The sequence below is a fragment of the Macaca thibetana genome, chromosome 10, assembly GCF_024542745.1.
Source record: "Macaca thibetana thibetana isolate TM-01 chromosome 10, ASM2454274v1, whole genome shotgun sequence".
Classification (NCBI taxonomy): Eukaryota; Metazoa; Chordata; class Mammalia; order Primates; family Cercopithecidae; genus Macaca; species Macaca thibetana.
The window spans coordinates 26,113,534-26,118,695 of record NC_065587.1 but is presented as its reverse complement, the minus strand read 5'-3'; the positions used below and the strand labels follow the sequence as shown (position 1 = coordinate 26,118,695).

At 48.4% G+C, this 5,162-nt stretch overlaps 1 long non-coding RNA gene across 1 annotated transcript; it reads left to right on the top strand.

Annotated features, from left to right (window-relative positions):
* The first annotated feature begins 242 nt into the window (after positions 1–242).
* LOC126929573 (uncharacterized) lies at positions 243–4,136 on the top strand. Its single transcript, XR_007717231.1, has 2 exons — positions 243–815; positions 1,213–4,136. It is a non-coding gene; the product is annotated as an uncharacterized LOC126929573 (long non-coding RNA).
* The last annotated feature ends 1,026 nt before the right edge of the window (positions 4,137–5,162 follow it).

Below are 5,162 nucleotides of genomic sequence, written 5' to 3'. Positions count from 1 at the left end.
CAGCCTGGGTGACAGGGCAAGACTCTGTCTCAAAAAAAAGAAAGAAAGCTCATTGTTTTCTGTGTTCTGTTATTTCACCAGGAGAAGCACATCCTCACTTGTCTCTTACAACTTTATTTCAAGGACACCTTCTCTGATTAGTTCTCAAAGTGTCTGAGTGTTGTCAGAGCCCTGGTGGGTTTTTTTTTATTATTATTTTATTTTATTTATATATTTATTTGTTTGTTTGTTTTCAGATGGAGTTTTGCTCTCGTTGCCCAGGCTGGAGTACAATGACATAGTCTCAGCTCACTGTAACCTCCAGCTCCTGGGTTCAACCATTCTCCTGCCTCAGCCTCCCTAGTAGCTGGGATTATAGGCATCCGTCACCATGCCCGGCTAATTTATTTATTTATTTATTTTTGTATTTAGTAGAGATGGGTTTCCCCATGTATGTCAGGGTGGTCTCGAACTCCTGACCTCAGGTGATCCACCCACTTTGGCCTCCCAAAGTGTTGGGAGCCACCTCACCAGGCCAGAGAGCCCCAATGTTTTGTGTTTTGTTGAGCCCCTAATATTCACAGGATTGTCTATGGAGTGAGAACTTCTCCCTCTGTGTTGCAAGCCTCTGAAATCACAGAGAGTGCATCCATGTTTGTGAAGTGAAACCTGAGCATACTGCTCACACAGAGACCTGGGGGACTGTGTGTTGAATGATGGTGCCAAGTCCTGGGGCATTAAGTACCCGGACCCTGAGTACACTGAAGTTGGACCTGTGACCAGTAAGGAGTGCCGTGCCCTGTCCCAGGCCCTGTCTGGGGATTGCTCACAACTGGGTGAGCCCCACTGGCTTCCAGCTGGCAGAGTCAGAGTTGTCCCCTGTGCTCAGAATGTGACCCAATGGCCTTGTGCTCTCAAGGCCTGGCAGGGTCCTGTGTGTGTTCCCAACAGCTGCTCCCTGCACAATGCTGCTGGGCCTGCACTCAGAGCAGCCCCTCCCTCAGCCTCCTCTGTCCTGAGGTCCCCTCTCAGGCTCCTGAATCACTGAACAAGCAGGGTCTGAGGGATCCAGGAGGGGGAGAGTGAATTTGCATGAACAGCCCCTTCTTTTCCCTGGGGGCAGGAGGGAAATTAGACAAGCCTGGGACAGCCCAGCCCCATTGTGAGCGTCAGGGGCTGTGTCCACCACGGCCTGGATTCCTCTCCTCCTCATGTCCCTTTCTCTCTGCACAGGTAGGGACAGGCCTCAGAAACCCAGGGCAGCCCCCAGGCTCTGCTCTTTTCACCTCTTCTGGGTCTGGCCCTGAGAATCTTTACCCTGGTCCTTGACCCAGCCCAGCGACTGTCTGTGTCTGCAGGTTCCCTCTCCAGCCTGTGCTGACTCGGCTGCCCTCCCTCTCTGCAACCCCGGGAGCATCTGCCAGACTCCCCTGCACCCTGAGCAGTGGCTTCAGTGTTGGTGACCGTGGGACACGCTGGAGATGGCAGAAGCCAGGGAGCCCTCCCCAGCATCTCCTGAGCTACCTCTCACATTCAAATAAACACAAAGGCTCCAGCGTCCCCAGCTGTTTCTTTGGAACCAAAGATGCCCCTGAAAACGCAGGGATTCTTCACATCTCTGGGCCCCAGCTTGAGGACAAGGCTATTACTGTATGCCTGAACCAGCGATGCTTCTCACAGCAACACAGGCAGGCGGGGAAGTAAGACAAAACCTGCTGGCCCCCCAGATGCTGGCCCGTCTCTTACTTTGTTGATGTTAGAATGTATCTGCACCACTGATACCGCTTTACAAATTCAGAATTTTTTTCCAGTTTATTTTTGTTTGTTTGCCAAGTATGAAGACTCAAATGACCAAAACACTTTTCAAACCAACACAATTACAGACAGACATAATCTTAGAGGAATGTCTGCTGTTAATTACCTGTGGATCTAGAATTCACATCCAGAGGGCAGCCTACAGTAAGGAATTGTGTCCAGTCCGCAAGTGAACAGACCTGTCATCCTCCCCCCAGGAGCTCCCTTGTGCCCCAGAGACTCCACGTCAGCCCCAAGGAGACACCCTGCTCTCCCTCCAGGTACTGCAGCGGGGATGGTACCAGGCCTTGTCCAGAACATTCTGGGAAGTGCAGTGCTCAAGATTAGAATTCAGTTGTGAGGAAACTGTCACTGTGGGGGTTAAAATGACAGCTTCTTATCATCCTTTAGTTCACATAGGCAAAAAGAGTCCAGGGGTTTGAGAAGGTCACTCCTTGATTCTGATGCTTGTCCCAGTGGAGTTTTACATAAGACAATAAGATTCTCACTCTTAGAAATCCTTAAGAACAGACTTCCATCTCTTATCAAAGCAGGATGATGCTTTTTTTTTGAGGCGGAGTCTCCCGCTGTCACCCAGGTTGGAGTGCAGTGGTGTAATCACTGGAACCTCTGCCTCCTGTGTTCAAGTGATTCTCCTGCCTCAACCTCCCTGAGTAGCTGGGACCACAGGTGTGTGCCACCACACCTGGCTAATTTTTTTTGTATTTTTAGTAGAGATGAGGTTTCACCATGTTGGCCAGGCTGATCTTGAACTCTTGACCTCAGCTGATCTGCCTGCCTTGGCCTCCCAAAGTGCTGGGATTGCAGGCGTGAGCCACCGCGCCTGGCGGCATTTCTTAAAAATTCAATTTATTATTAAAATATATAAAGGAGAAAAACACTTTTTACATTCATGGTAAAATCAATTATACATTAAAATGAATCACAGTGGAAAATATTGGTAATTCAATAACCTTGCCAGTGATCTCTTGTTCAGTTAAATTAGAGCTCGTCTTAAAACAGTTGGTGGTTCACATTAAAATCAGGAGGAAGGTGATACTGTATGTAGATGATTATTTTCATGTCATAGATTTCTTCTGTGCTTGCTTAATTAGTAGTTGAAATTATAGTAATTGTACTTTTTGTTATTTCCATTTCAAATCAAATAGAATGTTTTATTTTTTTATTTTTTTGAGACAGAGTCTTGCTCTGTCACCCAGGCTGGAGTGCAGTGGTGCGATCTCGGCTCACTGCAAGCTCCGCCTTCCGGGTTCATGCCATTCTCCTGCCTCAGCCTCCTAAGTAGCTGGGATTACAGGCGCCCACCACTATGCCCAGCTAATTTTTTGTATTTTTAGTCATTGTTGAAGTCCAAGTGAACAAGACATGACAAGTGACTACCCATCTGTTAGAGTGGCAGGGCCACTGAGGAGGTGACAGTCGTTCATCCACTCTGAAACAACTCTTCAGGACCCCTAACATAGAATGTCTGGCCTTTACATGCTTTGATAAACAGGATCTATTCCTGTTAAAGCAGAGGCTTCGTTCATCTCCAAAACTCATAGAGGAACCTCAGACTGGGGCCAGAGACCCTCCGGGTGCTGTGGTTTCAGGACCTGGAGGTGACACCTCCCAATCACACAGACATTGCCGGTTCAGAGAGAGGAGCCCCTTTGAAAGAGAGGTGAGCAGAGTCTGGGGCATTTGTGCAGATGTTGATGAAGTCCCCAGACAACTCACAGGCTCCCAGGGAACCCTAACTGGGGAAGAAAAGATGAGGATAAACGGAGCCCACCATGGGTGAGAAGAGAGGAAAGCCAGTGTCTCCCAACCACCCAGGTCCTCAGTGTCCTTCCTCTGTGTGCCCGGCCCTGTCCTGTGTGTGGAGGGTGAGGAGGAGGAGAGAAGGAAGGGCTGGCAGTTTTATACGAACTGGAGCTCCTCCTATGGGTAGATGAAATAGTTTAATGAGATTGATTTTGGATTGTTCAGCTTCTCGAGAGGCTGGAATCAGATTCCTAATATAAACACCTGATTGCTGTGGTGAAAATTTGTGTGTATTCATCCCCTGAGAAGGTTCCCTAACCCTTACTCTGTCTTCTGTGTGAAGAGTGCAACTCTAAGCACTCAGGGTACTGTTTCCCAGTGAATCTTAATGAAATGTTTGGAGAATATTTATTTCCTCCATTTAGCCTAACCAGAAACGTTGGCTTTAGAGGTAGAACAGGTTACTCAGAGTCACCCGAGCAATCACTGCTGCATAAGCTGCTGACTTAAGGTCTAAGTGTTGGAAAAGTTTACCTTTCCACCTAGTTGCCTCTAACAAATATATCTTAATATTAAATAAACACATTAGGTTATAGAATGTATATGTGCATTGCTTGTTTATACTTTCTAGGTGGCTTCATAAATCAATTAACAGACACATTTTCCATGTGCAGATGGTGTGGAAAGTTCTAGTGTGTTCCGGTTAAACCTGGGTGTCAGACCAAGTCAGGAGGCTGCCCCTGAGGAGATAGGAAAGGTCCCCCGTCCCTTAATGAATTGGCCTTGGCCAGACTTTCAACCATGTGAGGGAGGAAGGAGGGGGCGTTCATAGTTCCTTCTCCTCCACTCTCAGGAAACCCTAACCCAGGAAATAATTCTAAAGAGATCTAGGGAGGAGGAACTGAGAGGATAAGTTAACTCAGGAAGACTCTAGGACTTTCCATGGGGGACATTCATAACTGAGACGCATCATTGCTGGCCAGGGGACTGGAAAACACATCATCTTACGTCCCTGCATTCCTGCTCCAAATGTCTGAAATCCCAGGAACCCACAGCCTGTCCTCTCGCCGGAGCTCTCAGGGGGCACTGCTGCTTTGTAGGAGATAGAAACTGTCCCTTTATTATCCCGTTACATCATTTTTGCTCCACACATAGTCCTTCCTAGTGAGTCCTAGTCATTTCTCCCTGTTTGCCTTCATCTCCTTTCTCCCTTTTCTGCAAGTCTGTTTCCATCTAGCACTTCTCTTCCCTGTGAGGCCAGTTGTCCCCAGGTCCAACCTCAGGGCTGCAGTTCAAAGGTTGTCTCCTTCCCCTTCCCCTTCCCCTTCCCCTTCCCCTTTGACAGGGTCTCGCATTCAGGCTGGAGTGCAGTGACACGACCACAGCTCACTGCAGCCTTGATCTGCTGGACTCAAGGACCCTCCCACCTCAGCTCTGCAAGTTGTTGGGACCACAGGTACATGCAACCCACCTGTTTGTTTTTATTTTTATTTGTGCAAATGGGGTCTCATTTTGTCGCCCAGGCTGGTTTAAGCTCCTGGCCTCAGGCCATCTTCCCACCGTGGCCTCCCCGCTCTACATTTTCCTCTGAGCACTGGCCTCACAGCTTCCTACAAGTTTGG